The sequence below is a fragment of the Ailuropoda melanoleuca genome, chromosome 14 (assembly GCF_002007445.2).
Source record: "Ailuropoda melanoleuca isolate Jingjing chromosome 14, ASM200744v2, whole genome shotgun sequence".
Taxonomy (NCBI): domain Eukaryota; kingdom Metazoa; phylum Chordata; class Mammalia; order Carnivora; family Ursidae; genus Ailuropoda; species Ailuropoda melanoleuca.
The window spans coordinates 75,916,988-75,938,339 of NC_048231.1; the positions used below are offsets into that span (position 1 = coordinate 75,916,988).

At 42.3% G+C, this 21,352-nt stretch overlaps 1 long non-coding RNA gene across 2 annotated transcripts in view; it reads left to right on the top strand.

Annotated features, from left to right (window-relative positions):
* Positions 1–9: 9 nt before the first annotated feature.
* Positions 10–21,352, top strand: part of LOC117796064 — a 152,110-nt gene continuing 130,767 nt past the window's right edge. The window contains exons 1-4 of one of the 2 annotated variants that reach the window (XR_004620408.1): positions 10–65; positions 158–247; positions 19,598–19,766; positions 19,942–20,094. This is a non-coding gene — a long non-coding RNA (uncharacterized LOC117796064). Of the gene's footprint in view, positions 66–157; positions 248–8,190; positions 8,405–19,597; positions 19,767–19,941; positions 20,095–21,352 lie in introns of both variants that reach the window. The other variant, XR_004620407.1, reaches the window with a different exon arrangement.

The following is a 21,352-nucleotide window of genomic DNA, read 5'->3' on the forward strand; positions in this document are numbered from 1 at the left end:
GGTGACGACGGCGATCGAGGCGGCGACGGAGCCTGAGGCGACCGAGTCTGAGGCGACTGAGCCAGGTTCCTTTTCTGTCTTTTTTGTCGGGGGTGGGGGTGGTCATTGCTTTACATTTTTTTTTCTTGGCGCAATACTGGCTACAACTTTGTCTTAGTTTCAGGCACACAGCATAATGATTTGACGTTTGTATACCTTGTGGAATCATCACTACAGATAGAGCCAACACCCGCCACACAAAGCCACGGTACCCTTTCATATTTATGATCCTTTTAAAGCTTGCTTTCTTTCTTGATTTATTCAACAAATATTTCTTGAATTCCTGTTATGTTCCTGGCACTGTAAAGATCGTTTTACACAGTTTACAGATCAACGGAAGGTTAGTGACTCAGCTGAGCAGAGAGGAAACAAAGCTTAGACTTGGTGCCTTCTGGTTGTAGGTTCAGTGATCTTTCTGCTGTATCATGTGCTGGGTCTCCTGACTTCTGCTACAGGCTCAAATCTTCCAGAATTACACTGTGTACTCATAGCATGAAACAGTCATATAGATACGAAAGGTCAAAGCTTGGATTTGAATATTGTGGAGTAAGCATGCAGGTAGTGGCTGGATTTTTCACCGTTTAACTGTATGTGTCCCTTCTGACTATCCCACAGCTGTGCCAGGCTGGTTGGGAAGTATTTGAATGTTGTCTGCTTATGACTCCATCACATTTCGGGCTGTGATATCTTTGTCATTTATTTTAAAAACACTTTTTAATTGTGGTAAAGTACACCTAAGATGAAATTACCGTTTTCACCATTTTTAGGCGTTCAGTTCAGTGGCCTTAAGTGCACGCACGGTTTGTGTGACCAATCTTTGGAACTCTTTTCAACTTGTAAAACAGAAGCTCTGTACCCATGAAACAACCATTCTCCTTTCCCCATTCCCTCCAGTCGCTGGCAACCACCCTTTGATTTTCTGTCCCAGGCTTTGTTCTGGCAGACAAAGAGTTAGCATTCTGCCACCACTCTCTTCTGCTCCTTCTGTTCTGCCAATACAGTTATGCACATGCTTCGTGTCATTTACCTCTGAGCCAAGGGTTATACATAAATTATGTTTTCTTTCTTATATATATATATTTTTTATTTCGTCCAGGTTTATAATTGCCTCATTTTAGTCATTTTTTCTGTATGTCTATTGCTAATTTTCCCCCTAAATCTAGTGGCTTCTTATTAAAGGCTTTTATAGAGTTAAACATATCAGACATTTCATGATCTCTGTGTTTTCTTGGAGATGCTTCTCCTGGAGCCCTCTGTTCTCAGACTGTTCCTATCTGGGTTGTCATTTTCTAACAGGCTACAGTGCTTTTGGACTGAATTAGCTGTGCAGCATTGAAAACGGTGTTGGCCAGAACGACCCCAGCTCCTCACTGACTCTGGTGTGACTTATTCATTTATTGAACCCTTTTTTCAGTTGTTCTCTGGGTCCAGCCCTGTGCCAGGCAATGAAAATGGGTCAGGGGGATGGTGTGGAGAGAGCACAGCATAAAACTCAGTTTCCTGCTCTAAAATTGGAACAATAAAGTTTATTCCACAGAGTCTTTCTGAGAATCAATGCTATAAGGTCTGTGGAAGCATTTAATAAATGGTAACCCATGAGAGAAATAAGGGTAGTGTTGCTTTTATGCAGGAAAGAGTAAAATAGCTATTGCACGGAGCATCTCCAATCCTTGTCGGCAGGTACGCTGAGCTGTAAGCTACTCTTAAGTGGGAATTGGGTGCTAGTCACTGCTGTGGTTTTGATCCCCTGCACTGTGTCTGACACATGGTGTATGTTTGAAGAAATAAAGTTGATGCCAGAGGAAAAGTACAGAAAATAAGTCCCACAGAAGTTCACAGGAGTAAGTAAATTCGGTTATGTGATAAGATGTTATGACGGCTTTCATGAAGGGTTAATTTAAGGAAGAGCTTTCTAAAAATAGAACTACTAACCATGGGCTGAATGCTCAGTAGTGGAATTACTGGGTCATATGGTAATTCAATTTTTTTTTTTTTTTTTTTTTTTAGAGACGGAGGTGGGGAAGGGCAGAGGGCGAAGGAGAGAGAGAGAATCTTTTTTTTAAGATTTATTTATTTGAGAGAGAGAGAGGAGAGTGAGTGAACGAGTGTGAGTGGGGGAGCAGCAGAGAGACTCTCAAGCAGACTCCCTGCTGAGTGCAAGCCCTACTCGAAGCTCCATTTCAAGACCCCTAAGATTGTAACCTAAGCCGAAGCCAGGAGTCCGATGCTTAAGCGACTGCACCACTCAGGCGTCCCCAGAGAGATAATCTTAAGCAGACTCCCAACCCAGCGTGGAGCCCTGCGTGGGGCTTGATCTCACAACCCTGAGATCATGACTTGAGCCAAAACCAAATTTCAGACACTTAACTGACTGAGCCAGCCAGGCGCTCCTCCACTTTTAAATTTTTTGAGGAACCTCCATACTGTTGCCCACAGTGGCTGTGCCAGTTTGCATTCCTATTAACATTGCAGGAGGGTTCCTCTTCCTCCACACCATTGTCAGCACTATATCTTGTTTTTTTGATTTTAGCCATTTTGAGTTCACTCCTATGAAATTTAAGAAACAAGACAAATGAGCAGCAATGAAAAAAAGAGTCAAAAAACAAAAATCCAAACTCTTAATACAGAGAACAAGCCGGTGGTTGCCGGGGCAGGGAAGTATGGGTGAAACAGGTAAGGGGAATTAAGAGACACTTATCTTGATGAGCGCTGAGGAACGTATAGCATTGTCAAATCATTATATTGTACACCTGAAACTAATAGAACACTGTATGTTACTTATACGTGAATTAAAACAAAAGATAAAACAACTTTAAAAAAATCTGTGCTGCATGTAATAAAAATATAATAGTCTGGTACATGCGTATGCCTACACATTTTTAAAGTAATTTTACATTAATCCTTTCATTTGATTCTTACTATGATTATAGGACTATGAAAGTGATAATAATACATGCTAAGCACTATTCTACATATATTATTAATATATTAATTATTACATTATATCAATTATTAATACAATACATGTAAATTCATTCAAGCCTCACAAAACCTTGTGAGGCAGGTCACTATTATCATCTCTGTAAGACAGACAACGAAACTAAGGCAGCAAGAAGTTCAGCAACTTCCCTAAGGTCATACAGCTTCAAAGTGGCAGAGCCGGGACTTGAATACATGCCTTAGAAGCCAGCATCTGGTGCTTGCAACCATCACACCCCATGGTAGAGAAGCAAGACTGATGCCTTCTGGCCCTGGTGTGGACCATGCCCAAGTGAAGGAGGCACCGGAGAGGGGCTGCCCGTCTACAGAAAGCAGTGGACCCTTAGTTCTGGGTGGTTTTGTTCTGCTGGAGTGCATGTCCCGTTTGCCATTTCTGAATGTTCTATGGCATCATCCAGTTTTTAAGTGTATCAGTGAAGCAAATATATGCTTTAATAATTATGTACATATATCTCTGTGAAAGCAGTGTTTACACCAAACAGACTGGGAGGCTAGGTTGGGCTTCCATGCTCTGTAAGCGTGTGGCCTCTAAGTTACTGAAACCTGGGGAAACAGCACCTTTTCTGATGTGCAGAGGGAGCTTAAAGGACTTGCTTAAGGTGAGAACAGTTAGTTGACTCTGGGTGTAATGAAGACCCAGCTTTTATCTTGCTGTCTTATCCATGCTATGCCACGTTTCTGAAAAGACGAGGTGAAGAAAGAAGTAAAAGAAGAGGGAGTCACCCTCCCTTTCCATGGAACCCATCTTGTCATCCCTGTGGGGGATTAAAATGGCCGCGGAGGGGTGCCTGGGTGGCGCTGTTGGTTAAGCGTTCGGCTCTGGTGGTGATCTCAGGGTCTTGAGATCAAGCCCTGTGTCCAGCTCTGCACTCAGCGCAGAGTCCGCCTGAAACTCTCCCTGCCCCTCCCCCCGATCTTGTGCGCTTTCTCTCTCTCTCTCAAAGTAAATAAATCTTTTAAAAAATGGCCACAGATTCTTTGTTATTCTTGTCATTGAGAGATGGAGTCTGATTCTGCTCTTCTGGTGATTTGCTTGACTAAAAGAATGTGGCTAAAGCGATGTTCTGAGACCCCTGAGATTAGTCACAAAAGGCCTTACAGCATCTGCCTGTGCCTTTTGGTAGCCTCGCTCTGGGGATGCTTTCTGGGGGACCTGGCCACCTGCTCTGAGAAGCCTGAGCTAGTGGAGAGACAGCTGGGCTCCCAGCCATCAGCCAGAGTCAACTGGCAGGCACGCAGTCCGGGCTTCAGCACAGTGAGGGTAGATACCGTATGGGATGTGAACCCTCCTTTCTCAGCTGCCCCAGCTGATGCTATGTGGTTCAGATTTCAACTCCCTATTCCAGCCTTTTCTAAATTTTTGACCCTCACAAAAATGTGAGACAAATAAAATGGTTGTTTTGTTTTGTTTTTTGAGGTTCTGATGATTTATTAACCATGAATACCCCATTTCTTTCTGGATTTGAACAATTAAATCCAACCGAGAGAGCAGTACTTGCTTTTATATACGTTTACCTCTTCCTAATATTAGTCATGTACTTAAATTTCATGTAAAAATTTATGTATATATTTTCAAAGCACTACCCTTTTGGGGTAGTTTGTGGCATGGCAATGAATCCCTAGAACAATACCTTTAAGTAGTTCGCTGGGGAATACACTCCAGTGCTGCAGCCTCCTCCCTTCCCATTTTCTCTTCAGGTTTTTCCACAGAAATTTCATGTACTGCGGGGACCTTGCACAAGCCTGGTTGTAAGAGAAGTCGTTTTTGTAAAAGAGGGCTTGGGAGGTTCCATTTTCATATTGAATGCATTTGTCATTTGAACACAGCTGACAGGTAGAAACCCTCTGACAAAGGGGGTGAATGACATGGGAGTGTATGAGCCTGGCCATGGGATTTATCCTCCCATCTCAGTGGGCCTTTGGAAGACAAGTAGAGTTGGAAGGATGGGAGAGGTCTCTGTAGTGACCGCAGGCCCTCTTAGGATTCCACCCGCAGTCACAGCGCTGATTGGAAGGGACTGTTGAGGGAAGAGAGAGCGAAGTGTGGCCCAGGGTTGCTGCGTCTGACAGCCTGACACTTGGGGGTGCGCCAGACAGCACGTGTCTGTATCTACCTGGCGCCCTTTCAGCTCTGTCTTGCCGTAAGTGCTGTGCCAGGGGCTGGAGCTCTAAAAATGAACAAATCTGTCTTTTTCTACAAAAAGCTATAGACTAAAATGATGTCTGTGTGCATACGTATTTATATGCATACATTTCCTTTATATACACACACACACATACCTACGTACCTCCATGTGCACACATATACATATATATGTAAGAAATAAAATGAATTTATTACTTGGGCTGAACTTTGGAGATTATAAACAGGAAATGGCTTATTTCCTTCAGAATGCTTTATCTAATTTCCCTTGCCTCTTGATGGCATCGTGGGCGGATTCCAAAGCAGCACCATCCCTTTTCCTTGTTGTTGACAGTGTGAAGTCCCTTCCAGGAATTTAGAAGCCGAATTTTGTCCTTTTTAAAACTTCAAGATCTTGTCTAATTTAAAGCTTCTCTTCTCTCAGAGTAGGTTGAACTGGTGGCTTGGGGACCAAGGGGGGGGGCCAGTGTGATCTGTTTCTTCCTGTTGTTCTTCCCATGTTTCCCCCTCCTGCTCCATGTTTCTTTGGGACTTTGGGGTGGTGTGGGAGAGGTTAGGTCAGGCATTGGGTGTTGCAAGGATAGGGGAGGCAGTGATTCACACGACTGATGGTTTGTAAGATAGGACCCACACCTTCCCCTGTAGCAGGTGCACAGCTGCTACCCGAGGCGCGGAGGTAGGCTGTCCACAGGTCCCCTGCCCAGCAGCACCATCCTCAGGATTTCTGCAGTGTGGTTTCCTGATGTGGGGGCCGCATTCTCTGAATGACTCCTGGCAGCCCCTTTCTAGCTCTGAGGTCAGTCGAGAGGCATCCAGGGCTCTTGGGCAGGATCTCATCCAGCTCTGCCGTGGATCCTCTGTGCCATGCTCTTGGTCCACGGGAAACTTACAGGCACAGGTCAAGCCCCACACTGCTCTGGTGCTGCCCGCTGCCCTCCCCCTGCCATCCTGGGCTCCTCTGGCCAGCCCTGTGCAGCCAGGGTCCTCAGGGAGGAGGTAGTTTTCAGCTTCCCTGTCAACATGTGTCCCTTAACTCAAGATCTCCCAAGAGCACTCTGTGCTTCACTTGGATCCCTGGCTGCTGTGAAGCTTGTGACTCAGCACGGTAAGGGTCCTGCTGGGGGGTGGGACTCCAGCCTCTTCCTCTTGAAGCTACCCCAGAATCTGTAAATGACGCTCTTCAAGTCCTTCCTCCAGCCCCTTGGCTGAGAAAAGCCAAGAACTTTCTGTTCCTTCACTGAAACCCCTTTCACATTTCCTGTTCTTTCACAGAGCCTGGACAGCAAGGTGGTCTTCAACTTCTCACTGGAATGTGTGCGTACATATCTCTTGTCCTCAGTTTTAGCCCAGATTCTACGACAATGGGAGATGTCCCATTAAATACGAACTATTCCTAGCCCCACTGATAGCTATTAATAGGAGCCGGGCACTAAACAAGTCCAATGGGAGGGAGAGGCAGGAGTGTCTTAGGTGGCCAAGTGTCGGGGAAGAGAAATCTACAAGGACCAGTGGGGTTTTGTCAGGAACGACAGCAAGGAGGGAATTCTAGGCAGAGACATGAGAACAAGCTTGATGACAGAGAGTTTGGTGAACTCGAAGCACAGCAAGTTTGCAAGTTGGGTCTGTGAGGGAGGAGTGGCAGTCAAGACTGCAGAAGCCAATCGGACTGTGCGGGGGTGGGGGGGTTGGTGGGAGGGCCACTGACAAGCTGTAGGTATGTGGCGCTTACCATATCATTTGCTAGTCAGAAGGGGCTTCGGAAAGGAAGCAGAGAAAGCAGTTAAGAGACTTATGCCATGTGTAGATGAAGGATAATGAAGGCCTGCTATAAGCAGGATAGACATGGAGAGGAGGGCTGGTTGGAGAAAGATCTTCAGATAGAGCCTAGTGATTGACGAGCTGTGTGGAACTCAGGGCTATGGGTAGGGGGTAAAACCTTGTCCAGGTCCCCCAGATAATAGCAGTTACCTTCAAAATTTTACTTTCCTACATCTTCCTTAGATACCCAGTTGTCTTGTGACTTCTTGAGTCTCTTCACCTTCTGTGTTCCTCTCCAGAGGAGTGACAGACACTGGTGAGTGGGTGGCAGGGTATTTATTTGGTAGTGGTGAAGCAGGTTCATATGGCTATAGCCTATTTTTGGCCAGCTCAGTAAGACTGAGTGAAGTAGGTATATGGAAATGTTCTATAAAACTCTAACTGGAGAACATGTAAGGAGCTCTTATTTTTAAACAGATACTGTTTGTGCAGCTTGTTTGGGAATCAATCATGAGCTACCTGTGACATTTCTTCTCTTGTTATCTGGAATTGGTATTTAAGTCTATAAATCCACTCACCTCATCCCTCAGGGCTCTGCTCCTCGGTTTCCAAGGTGACAGCTAGCTAGCAGGTAGACTAACCCATGCTGAGTTGTTAGTTGATACCACAGGAGGCAACTCTGAATAATGCCAAGCATTTTAAACCTAGTAACATTCAGGCTTCTTCAGACCCAAAGTAATGACCTTGATAATTTTAAGTTATGACATCAATTCAATGGATTTGCAGAACATTACTTTATGTACTTTCGTTCAGACCAAATAAGACTCTGAGCTCTTAACCTGCCAGGCCAGCAGGATATTGAATCTTAGTCTTATTACTGTTCTCTGTGTCTCAGCTAACACATCTACTAAAGGTTGTGCAAAGTTCTTGGGAGAGTCTAAGGCTATGACAAAGCCTGTAAGCCATTCATCGTTACTATTTATCAATGAGGCGGCCTTGTCCAAACTCTCAAGGCAACTGCAAGTCTACTGCTCTGCTCCCTCTAGACCATGTTTGGGGCCCAAGAATTCCTAGGATCCAATTCTCCAAGGTGCACGAAGCAGCCGTTTCTCCCATCTCCTACTCCTACGCCTTGTCCCGATGGGGAGTAGACATGGATTTCTACCACTTGAGGGACCTTCAGAGCTCTTTCTCCTTCCACAATTGGGTGAATCTGACATCACTTTTTCTACTTCGTCCTCTCTCCCTAGCAAGGATTTTTGCCTCCTTCCATCCCCTCTGGTATACTCGGCATGTTTCCTCAGTAAGAGAAGTTTTTACAGAAGTCCCTGTGTGATGTGTTCACTGAGCAGCTTCAGCCTGGCACCACAAATCCTCCTGATGTGAGAGAACACAAAGTGCCTGATTACCCTCTGGATGGAAGTGGTGGGCGATACAGACCACAAAACACAACGTAATGTGTCGGTAAATCCTTTTACCTCTCGTACAATCATTAAAGTAGGTATATGTTTTTTAATGCCCCTGGCTCTTAACACAATAATAAACACAATAAAGTTATTAATTAAACAGGAACAAATACACAGACCAATAAAATTTGTATTAACAATATTATTCATATATGATGATGATATTTGAAAAAAAAATCATGGCCAGTGTCACCATGGCTCTGGCTGCTACGGGCACAGGCATTTGGAGGTCAGCATGAGTGTCCTATTATGTTTTGTGTGATGATGACTCAATTTGCCCACAGTTTTCCTGTTTTAGCTACTGTGACCTCTTTTCACATAATCAGCTGTGATGCTATTTGGACTTCACATTGTGCCAAAATCATTATTTACATAATAAACATGCTGTACTCCTTTTTTATTATTTTGTGACAATTAAAGTAGTACCAATTGTAACCAGCTCCATTACTAACCCAAACATAAGCTTGGACACGGAAATCATGGGGTCATGTTTGGTTATTAGATGGCCTTTAACATAAGCCTGTATATACTCATCATTTTAAAAACCATTGAAATACAAATAGAAAATTAAGAATTTTTTGGATTGAAAGCTTTGAATTTTGGGAACCTATGAATCCTAGGCCTGTGGAAGCCAGTTTGAAAATATTGCTGTGGTCGCATGAGTATGAGCTCGAGTCAGACAGAGCTGAATTTGAATTCTGCCTCAGTTTCCACCTTTGTAACGTGGTAATGAAAATACCTTTTGTACTAGTTTGCTAGTGCTTCTATAACAAAATACTAACAACTGGGTGACTTAGAACAATAGAAGTGTATTATCTCACAGTTCTGGGGGCTAGAAGTTTGAAATCAAGGTGTTTGTAGTGCTATATTCCCCCTAAAGACACCGGAAAAAGATCTGCTCCATGCTTCTGTCTTAGCTTCTGTTGGATCACACATTTCTTGGGTTGTAGATGGATTACTCCAATCTTCTACCTTCATGTGACATTCCTCTCTATCTTCACATCATCGTCATCTTTCCTCTATAAGTGTCTGTCTCTTGTCCAAACTTCCCCTTTCTATAAAGACACTGGTCATGAGATTTGCACTCGCCAACCCAGTGAACTCACTTTACTTTGATTACCTCTGTAAAGACCCTGCTTCTAAATGAGGTCCCATTCTCTTGCTCTTCTGAGGACTGGAGATAATGGATCTAAACTGCCAGGCTCATTTTAAATACTCAATAAGGAGCAGTCAGTGTGTTCATAATATGATGGCTCATTGCCCCTCCCAGAGACATAGTTTACGGCCATATTTACATTTGGCACACCGGCTGTGGTTTGGTATTTCTGACATTGCTATGTATCAATGAGAGAAGAGCCCTTTATTACAGATCAAATTCCACTAAAATGTTTATGTACTCTCAAGGCTAAGGCTGTCACATTTCTTTATCTACTACGTTAGTTTTCAAAAATCGCTTTGGACTGGAATGGGAGTCTTTTGATCTCATTCATTGCTCTATCTCTAGTATCCAATAGCTCCTGAGCAAATACCAGGCCCTCAGCCCTTCCAAACTTAAGCTGAGTTTCTTTTGCTTTAAAGAAGCAGGCTGCTATATACACGTATATATACGTATATATACATGTATATATATATATATTTTTTCTTCTTTACTTTTTTCTTCCTTTGGATTTTGGGACTGAGTCTAATTCTCCCACAAATTAAGAAAATTAATGCCAAACTAGAGGCAGTGAAATGTGGAACTCAGAAAGGAGCCTTTGAAAGGAAGGGAATATGTGTGATAAGCTGTTGTGGGCCTGGCCAGCTGTGTCCAAACACTTTGCAAGTTTCTGCATTTTAATACCGGGCTGTCATATTCCATGCAGTTTGAGTCCCAAAGAGAACTCTGAACAGTGGCCTTTGCCTCGTGGACATAAAAATTTTCCTCGTGGAGTCCCATGCCCATTACAGCAAGGAATGGAGCCTGGCTCATCAGGCTGGCTGAGGGTTTTTATGTGGTGCAGGGAGAGTGGGGGACCGGCTTTATAGAGTGCCCTATCAGGTAGATACACATTTGACACAGGAACGCTGAGTTATCAAGTTTTCTCCAAGGGCAACCATATATCTTGGGAATCCAGAGCCAAATTATATTTGACATTTCATTTAAAGCCTGAGACATCTTGATGTTAAACCAGAGTCTGAGAGTGCTAAAGCACGAGGCCATTCAATTTGACGGAGCGGAGGTTTCTATGCCTATCTCACCTGCATGGGTAATAGACAAGTGCTGATGGTTCTTCCTTATTTCATCCAGATGAAAATCACTGAGTTAGCTCTCTGTCGAAATGACACTTGCTCAAAGTTATTTTCTCTCTGGCAGTGTGCAGAGAGGACATCTGGAGCCATTGGGAAGCTACATTGTGGCTGGTATTATTTATGCAGTGGGTAACGAAGCTGTATTTACTTGGCTTCCATTCCAGATTGAGGAGGTATGGGTGTGCGTGCGTGGGAGATACGTGAGCAAGACCCATCGGGTGACATTTCCTCCAGATGAAAGGCAGAGAGGAGGTGGAGGAGGCTGCAAGAATTGCTTTTAATTCACGGTGGCGGTGGTTCCCATAGCCCTCTTTTTATAGATAAAGAAATATGCATATGTTGGGAAACAATGCTCAATTTTTATTCATGTACTTTTGTACCAAGGGAGTACATGATCAAAACATGTGGAGATGACCAGCCAGTGGCCTGTACTGGTTGGTATGTTTCTTGTCTTAAGTTACAAAAACAGAGTCAGCCCATCTGATCGTAATTATTTTAGGGGTATGTAAACAGACCTGTGCTAAACTTGGCAATAGAGACAGAGACACACGAGTGATGGTCTTCACCTTCAAAACAACACATAACGGGGAAGGGGAAGAGGAATCGGCTGAGTCCCGGGTGAGTTGCTGAGGGCAAGGGCCACAGACCGCGTCTGAGTTTCCATGCCCAGCGTCTGTGCTGAGACCGCCAAGTAGCAGGGGATCCAGAACTGTTGGCGGAGTGAAGGCGTGAGTGATGGAGTAAATAAACAAATGAAAACGTGTGCAGACTGAAGCTGACGGAGTGGGCTGCAGTGGTCACAGAGAACTCTCAGAAGGAAAGGGAAATCCTAATGAGCTGTGAGTTCTGTTTTATCTGTGAAATTCTCCAGGTGCAGCCAGTTTCTTTTCCAGAGGCCCCACACTGGACCCACTGGCCAAAAAAAAAAAAAAAAAAAAAAAAAAAAGGCTTGAAGAATAAGAGCAGACACACCGATCCCTCAAACACTATCTATCATGGTACTTCTGTGTTCTGAAATGTCCATTTTGCCTCATTCATCATCTCTATTTTAAAAATATTCCTGTGATGTTACAACCCAGTGTTACAGCCCCAGTAGAGGTTTATTGTTGACTTTTAGAGAAACAAAGAACAGCGGCACATTCTCGTCACCCAGAAGTCAGCGCGGCCAGCACCTTATTGCATATCCTTCTGTGCATATTTACTCCAAAGTGAGCTCAAACTGTATATACTCATCTGCAGCCTGCTTCCTTTTGCGGTCATCACGTCCACCTTTCCATGTTCTTAAATTGCAAACTTGCCACATATTCTCCCAAAGGACATTCACGTGACTCTTGTAGTTAGTTGGTTTCTCCCGTATCGGTCCGGGACCACACTGACTAGGTGTTATGTCCCCTCAGCAGTGGTCCAGTAACTACAGGTGGCTTGTGCTGTGCATGAAGAGTTTTGTGAGCTGCTTGATTTCACACCAGTAGCTTGAAATCATCATCGTGGGGGTGTTCCGTGCATGGAAATTGGCAAATAGTGCATGTCAGGGCTTTCCCATCACTCTGAACTAGTTGTGAAGCATTTACCAGCATGCCTTTGGCTCTAGTTTCATTTAATCTAGCGTAGTCCCCCCATCCCTTTCTCTCTTATGCCACTGAGAGCATAAGAGGAGAGCAGGTCTGTTGTCCTACAGAATGTAGTATGGTCCTTTCCTGCCTGGCTCGTGTTGTTTGGCACACATGTCTCTTGTCTCGGGAATTTTCCATATACTGGAAGTTATGTCAAAAAGCCTAATGCATTCAAGTTAAACATTTCTGGCTATTTTAGTTGATTTTAGATATATAATATTGTAGTATGTCAGAAGACATATATTTGTTGATACTAACGTTGACCCTGGGTTAAAATAAGGACAATTCAGTCCCTCCATTGTAGAGTTACTTTTTTCTCTTGGGACCAGAAAAAAAGTCTGTGTGGTATTATTTGGCACTATATGAATATATTGCTGTAAATCAGTCACCTACTGGTTTTGACACCAACTGATAATCCTTCCCTGAAGCAGTTAATTTGAGTTTCTAAAATGTCTTAAAAATTCTACCACTCCTCCTCATCTGTTAGCTGACCTTCCTAGGTAAAGAACAGATTTCCCTCACCAAGTGGGCTATTTTTATTACCCTGAAACCAGTTGCCTCCAGAAAGACAAGATAAATGGTCAATTGTTTTTCTTTATTTCCCAATTCTCAAAGGGAGGAGTTGTGTTAAGTACTTACCTCAAATGGTGACAAATGTGATTTCTATGACTTTCTCTTTTACAGTATCATTATGTACTCATTGATTTTTCATTGATTCAATCTGTTTCAATCCACTAAACTCATTACTTTCTTTGAGGTCCAAATTGTCACAACTTTGACCAGGGATAGCCTTTCCACATTACTTCCTGGATCTTTTTGGCACAGTTCCATTAATCTTTGCAAACTCCCTTGTTTTCTGATGCAATAAAAGGTCCCAGGATCATCTTGTTCCTTTCCCCCCTGGACTGGAATCAGCCATTTCTTCTGGAAGCCTTGGTTTCTTTCCATGGAGAATGGTAATAGAGGCCATAATCTGGGCACTAGGGATGTGCATTGCTGTTGAGGTTACATTGCTTCTGAAATTTTTCAGGGCTTTAAATATATAATTAAAAAGTCATGAGCTCATATTCATAATTTAAATTCAACTTTTAACATTGGACTGTTTTCACTTACCCTTTTTAATTTTATACTTGTATTCTTTTTACACTGAAAGTTTTGATCCCTGAACCATCATCAACATAATTACTTATTTTTATATTAAAAATAGTTTGAAAATACCAACACCAATTTTATAACAAACAGTATAATTACTGAGGAAGGTTTATTTTTGTGTATATGGTTATTTTTTCCTTAGGCTATCTCATACTAAGTCTTTACAGTCAAAATTGTGTTTTTGAGTCCTCTGAATTAAATCCTTCCACTGTTACCAGTTTAATATGTAGTTAGTTTTATTTGTTTCAATTTGTTTTCAATCTGAGGCTTTTTTCCTAATTTAATTTTTTACAAAAGTTAATATATCAACTAATACAAAGGTCAGAACAATACAGAATATATACACAGGAGTCTTTTTAAAAAATTTTATATTATGTTATGTTAGTCACCATACAGTACATCCTAGTTTTTGATGTAGTGTTCCATGATTCATCGTTTGCATATAACATCCAGTGCTCCATGCAATACGTGCCTCCTTAATACCCGTCACCAGTCTATCCTAGTCCTCTGCCCCCCTCCCCTCTGAAGCCCTCAGTTTGTTTCCCAGAGTCCATAGTCTCTCCTAGTTCATTCCGCCTTCTGTTTACCCCCCCTTCATTCTTCCCTTCCTTCTCCTACGGATCTCCCTGCTATTCCTTATGTTCCACAAATGAGTGAAACCATATGATAATTGTCTTTCTCTGCTTGACTTATTTCACTTAGCATAATCTCCTCCAGTCCCGTCCATGTTGCTGCAAATGTTGTGTCATCGGTCTTTCTGATGGCTAAGTAATATTCCATTGTATATATGGACCACATCTTCTTTATCCATTCGTCTGTTGAAGGGCATCTCGGCTCCTTCCAGAGTTTAGCTGTTGTGGACAATGCTGCTATGGACATTGGGGTGCATATGGCCCTTCTCTTCACTATGTCTGTATCTTTGGGGTAAATACCCAGTAGTGCAATTGCTGGGTCATAGGGTAGCTCTATGTTTAACTTTTTGAGGGACCTGCACACTGTTTTCCGAAGTGGCTGTATCAACTTACATTCCCACAAACAGTATACACAGAAGTATTGCTTTCGTTTCCCCCACACCGATTTCATGTACTCATTTAATAGTTTCCTGTTTATCATTCCAGTATTTCTCTTTTTGCACATCTTTCCCCCCCATAGACTAAGTACATAATTCTGTGTCTTGCTTTTTGTTATTTTACTGTATTTATTGGCAGTCTTCCGTATGGGTACATGAATATTGTCCTCATTTTTTATTTTTGTTTTTTTTGCCTTTGCAAAGTCTTCCTTCTTAGGGGTCCATCACAAGTCAGGGAGGAAGAATAAAAGCAGAAGAAGGGGAGTTAGGAAAGCAGAAGCCAAACCCTATTGTTTGGAGGCATCAAGACAAGGCCAAAGACAAGGCATAGTGGGAAAGGCCAGGTTTACGCCAGGTGGGAAGAAAGGCATGTTTGAGGCTAGATAATGTTTTATCAGCTTACACCAGACACCTACCTTCCTTCCTAGGGGCTAACACTTTCTTCAACAGCTGAGCCCTGCTTGCTCAGTATGACAAGGTGCAGGGCTCTCCATGCTATGGTAAGCCTGCAAATGAGAAGGGCCAGCATTCTTTAGCCAACATCATGGCCTCCAAAGGATCTGATGACTGATGAGAGGTTGATGAGGTCAGACTGAGTCTCCTGTTGGAAGGAGCCTGCTGGTTGGTCTCACTGAAGTTTCTTATGATCAGGTCCTAAAGTTTTATGCTTAACTGATGAAAATGGGCTGATACAGAGTGTAGGAATACCAAGTTCATAGCCATGTTCATTTATTACTTCATTCATTTATTCAACATGAATTTATTGACTGTCTACTATTTTCTAGCAACTTAGCTAGGGTCTGAATATGTAAAGCAAATAAGGTATAGTTGTGTTTGAAGGATCTTCTAGTAGAGAACAGTGTTCCCCTTGTGTTTTAAATTTCACACCTCAGCTTTTAACACTTTTCAACATGCTTCCAATTATCTTTATTTATTCCTAATGCTTTGCCACTCTCATATGAACATTATGAAACTTACACAAAAATGCACCTCACAAAGCATTTTTAAAAATATAAGTAGTGATGTTTTTTCTTTCAGAATGATTTTTTTAAAAGATTTTATTTATTTATTAGTCAGAGAGAGAGAGCACAAACAGGGGAGTGGCAGGCAGAGGGAGAAGCAGGCTCCCAGCTGAGTGAGGAGCCCGACGTAGGACTTGATCCCATCCTGGGATCATTACCTGAGCCAAAGGCAGGTGCTTAACTGACTAAACTACACAGGCATCCCTCTCTCAGAATGATTTTGTGAAAATTGTTTAATAAAATACCAATGTGATATGGGCTATTGCATCTTGTTAGATATCTAAGTAGACATTAGGTTGAAACATTTTGTCAAGGGTCTTACCTGGGTATCCAGGTATCAGAATCTTGCTTCATATATTAACATGGAATTTCCTAGTTCAACTAAACCAAATGGACTTTTTTCTTTTTTAAGCTCGGGAGACAATAAAAATATATTTTTTGGAGAGGGAGAGGGAAGGAAAATGACTAAATCCAACATCTACTATTTGTTTAAAGGCAGAAGGTTCCGGGGTGCCTGGGTGGCTCAGGCGTTAAGCGTCTGCCTTTGGCTCAGGGCGTGATTCCAGGGTCCTGGGATTGAGCCCCGCATTAGGGCCCTGCCCCGCTGGGAGCCTGCTCCTTCCTCTCCCACTCCCCCTGCTTGTGTTCCCTCTCTCGCTGGCTGTCTCTCTCTCTGTCAAATAAATAAAATCTTTAAAAAAATTTAAAAATAAAGGCAAAAGGTTCTGAAACTGGCACCCAGTTCATCTGCCATAAAAAATTGTTAATGATCCTAATTGGTGTGGTTAAGGGGGCAGTTTGGACCCAGACTTGGAACCATCTTTGGATTTCTTCTGGGTGTACCATAGTATTCTTCTATGAGTTAATGCTAGCGTATCTTGCTTTTGATTCAAAAGTACTATTACCAAGGCATAGTCTATGCTTAAACACTCAAAATAAAGCCTTAAATCCTGAACCTCTATTAGTTAAGTTTGGTGAAGGATGTTTTGCTTCCCCAGTGGTCTCAGAATTGTTGCCTTTGGCTCTGTGATACTGCAACTTTTTGTGACTTGGGTCTTCTTGGCGAAGTAGATTCTCTATAAACTATGGTGCTTGGGTCTTGGGGTAGGATGGTCAACTCTATTTTGTAGAAAGACCTCCTTGCTTCTTGAAGTCTCGGTTGAAAAATGAGATCCCCCATTGTGCAGAAACATGAGCACTGTGCCATTTCTCGCAGACTTTATTAAACATTTCCATGGCAACAGTGGATTAGGACACTGAATTAACCACTCATGACCGATATTTTGGCAGTTACAGTAAGATAGAAATATTAGTGCCAAATCAGAAATGCCAACTTTTTTTTCTTTAAATTTCAGGCTTACTATCTTAAATTTGAAGAAAAATTTAAACAAAATATTTTCAAGTGTTCCACAGGAAACTTGTTTTTAGAAGAGATAAAAGAATGGTTAATTTCCATGGTTGTTTGTAAATAAATGTGTGGCACTAAAATATTTGGAAATCATTTACAGATAGATTTAAATATCTCTTACTCCAGCCCTAAGAATTTACTGCACAATATTAATTACTTCGCAAAAGTCACTTGACAGGCAAAGTAGAATGAGACTTTAGCCTGGGTCAGAATTATTCAGATTTTTAAGTGGTACAATCCAAATGATAGTTTTGGTGAACTTTGAGGCTTGGTTTAGGGTTAAACCAATGAACAGCAAGGAGTCATGCCTGGTGATGAGAGAGAAGGCTTCCAATGGAATGTCTTGGTAGGCTCTCTGTTCTCTCTTTATGGGCTTTTTTTAGCTCTCCCTTGTGAGCCCCATTTGCAATGTTAATATAATAACATGCACATACATATACTTATAGGGTGCTTCCTTTCTGAGGAGGAAAAACATTTAGATTAAGCCAAGTATTTTTATTTCCTCAACCATATTATGAACAAAACAGTTGCTTTTCTTGCCTCTGGAATGGAAAGCCTCAGTTGTCTCCAAGTCATGGAGTTATGCTGGGGATAAAAGTAACTGAAATTATAGCTTTATTTTAAACTGAAGATCAAATAACATAACCTCCATATCACCCTTGGGATTAATGAAAACGAGTTTGGAAAATGAAGTTTTCTTAGGGAGCATTCATTCCGCCTTGTGGCATTAACCAGCAGGAAGGTGGCCCCATCATGGAGATGGCCATCATGACTCCTTACTTGCAGGAGCCTCCAAGCATACCTAATGGCTCTTAATTGGCTACCACGTGATCCATAAGCATATCCTAAGCACTGTGTTCCTGAACCTCCACTTGTGGCCCTTTCATAATTCAACGTATGTTTATTCGTGTGATTATTTTACTAATGTTGTATTCCCTCTGACCACCTGCTCCATGAATGCAGAGACCATTCCTGACTTATACCCAGTTTCCGCACACGTACTAGCAAATAGGAGTGCTAAATACATATTGGTAGAAGAAAGGAAAGAAGGAAGGAAGAGAAGGAGGGAAAGAGGGAAAGAGAGGAAAGGAGGGAAGGACTGAACACAAAAAGTACAATGCAACTGTAGTCCTTGAGTTCTTGGTTGGGGCTCTTCAGATGTTTTGGAGAGAATGGGTATATTTTTAGTGACTTAGAGCCTTCAGATCATGGGACATGGGTAAGGCGACTTACAGCCCCGTTTGCTTGGCTCAGTCCTTATTTACTCTTATTGACCTGGTATAATTATTAATAGTGTCCCTTTTCAGTCTCAAAAGTGTCCTGACTTGGCAGACAAATTACAGTAGTTTCTCCATCCCCTTCCCCATGAACAGAGAATATGTTCCAAGACCTTCAGTGGATATCTGGAACCACAGATGGTACTGAGCCCTGTATATACTATGTTTTTTTTTCTATACATACATACCTATGATAATGTTTAATTTATGAAACAGGCACAGTAAGAGATTATAATAATGACTAATGAAATTATTATTATTATTAAAATATACTATAATAAAGGTTAATATATAAGAATATATTGTAATAAAGATTAAGAATAAACTTATAAGAATATACTGTAGTAAAGATTATGTGAATGTGGTCTCTCTGTCTCGAAATATCTTCCTGTACTGTGCTTATCCTTCTTGTGAGGATGCGAGGTGATAAAACTTCTGTGTGATGAGGTGAAGTGAGGTGGGTGATGTGGGCAGTGTGATATAGTGTTAGGATACTACTGACCTAATGATACATCGGAAGGAGAATCATTTGCTTCCAGACCTTCAAGGGTAGCTGAAACTGTAGAAAGTGAAACCACAGGTAAGGGGAGGGGAAGTACTGTGTATGGTAATCCTAGGCAAGGGGATGTGGAAAATGGGATCTGTTGGCATTGAACCACACACTGGTCACTCTTAGCTGACTCAATATTTTGCTGTTTTTTTTGAAATATGGGCTCAGTCTATACCCCTCACAGCTCTGTATGAGAGAGAAATAATTACCTTTCTGCATTCTTGGCTGAAACTCCCGCAATAAAACACAGATTAACAAGAGAAAAACAAAAGTTTATAACTGTGTATACCTCATGTATCCATGAGAGAGACCCAGGAAAACTGAGTAACCCAAAGAGGTAGCTTTATAATTTATCTTAACAGGAAAAGGGGATGCGGTGTAGCTCTCATGGGACAGTAAATGATTATTAGGAAAGATGACAGGACCCTTAGAAGAATAGATGGGAAATATGATTGTGTCTAACACAGTTTGTCTGGGTGTGATATTGACTTCCAGTCTCCTCTCCTCTGATAACACTCCATCCTTCCTGGTTGATGCAACTCATGGAGAGGGGATTTCCGACAGGTGTATTCCTTTTGGAGGATCTATCCTTAGGCAGTTAAGGGGAGTTTAGAGAAGGCCTTCCCTACATTTGCTAGTGCTCAAATGCCTACAGCTGAAAATAATCATTTTTTAAAGTGGCATATTTTGAGGTGACATATTCTCCCACCCTTCAGCTTGCACTACTTAAGCTGGCCCCATGTGCAGTGGTACGCAAGGATTTTTTAATCAAAATATTTATGTTATTTGACCACTTTTTTGTTCTTTCAAGGTACATGGTGTGGCTCCAGTGTCTTGGACACCAAACAGAAATGGAGCAGCTGGAAGAAGTGGTACATCCCGAGTGTCTTAGTGATGCCCTCGGTTCTCACTTGGTTGTGACTTTCTGCATCAGCCAGAGTGCTGATTTTCACTCCTGCATAAAAGCAACAGAGAGAGAGGTGAGGGCTAACAGTGGAATCAGGGTACTGGTTTGTACAATATGAAAAAATGAGGACAAAAAGGAAACCCTCATTAACTTACCTGAATGTTTTGTTTATTTGGCATCTGTCATTTAAATGTGGGATCCTGATCTTCCACTGTTCATTTAATTTTTTTTTTCCTCACCATATATAGCTAGCATTCATCTGGCTTCATGCTTCCTTTGGAGGGGCATCAGGGACAGACCTGCCAAGTGTTCGACTGCAGCTCATGGTGAAGAGAATTTACTGAGTGAAAATGAAGCCATAAGCAGACTGCTCAGAGAGGTATTTCCACAGAGCGTAAATTGTAAGTCTGAGAGGATCTTGGGTGATTGTCACATCCTCATTTTGGCGATGAAGAAATTGAGGCTCAAAGAGGTTAGGTGACTGGTCAAAGGTCACACAGCTGCGGGAGATGGAGTAGATAGACTGCAGACCAAGCATGCATCACTCTCTGATTTCTGGTGCTGTCAATGCTGAGGGGAAGCCAGAGATGTTCTTCAGAAGGAATGTGCTGAGGTGGGGTAATTGGGGAACATCACAGCAGGCTCTGAGAGGGATTTGCAGCCATCCTGCGAAATTTGGGTGTCTGGCTGACCGCGACCTCAGCCAATCGCTGGCTCTTTCTCTGGCTGGGGAAAGAGGTAGTGGACGTTTTTGGTGGTTACTTTCGTTGTAGTTATGGGTTGATAGTTGAACAAATGCATTTGCATTTGCATCTTCTTTCAAATCTTCGTTTCTGGTGGAGTTGGGTTGGGCACTTGGTTTGTCGTATGCAGCCCCAGGGAAGGAGCAAGGCTTCTCCCTTCAAGCCTGTGTGTGGTTCCCGGCCCCTGCTGTTTTATGTCTCTCAGGCCAAGTAGTCCATACATCTTACTTACGCAATTATTTGAAAAGATTCCAATATTGTCTACTTATCAGAAGTCTCTGGAATACATGCCATACCCCTCTGATTAGGGGTGATTAGGGGTGATTAGAGAAGTACCTGACATCAAACTGTTTTCACATTTCCTTCTGTATCGATTGTCCGAAAGGTGATTATTGTGGCTGCTCAGCTGGCTGTTCTCATTAGGAATCCATTGATTGTGGGCTGGTTATGGTTCCACATGCCAGGCTAAATGTGCTGCTTTCGATTCATAGTGTGAGGCAGCCAGATAAGAAAAAGGAAAATTAAGGCCAGCATTTTATTGTCTAAGCTCTGGTTAAATTGCTCCACCTTCTCACTACTTTCCCAGCTCCCTCCCCCAAAGAAACAACATTAATTAGTCTTTTCAGCTATGCAGTCTTTGGAAGCAACACTCTTGATCTATTGAAGGCTGCATTATTAAAATTATCTGCTGTGCCTGTCCTTAATAAGGTCAAAGAAGGAATCTATGAAAGCTGATTCATCACAAAGGCCCTGGGGATGCACATCATTGAGAAAGCCAATTTTATTTTCCTATTCCGACAGAGAATTGGGTTGCAACCTCCCTTGCTTATCAGAAAGGCAAAGCCCAGAGAATCTGCCATTAATTTGGAGAAAGCCCTAATCAGTCCATCTGGCCTTCCTTGCGGAGGGTTCCTCA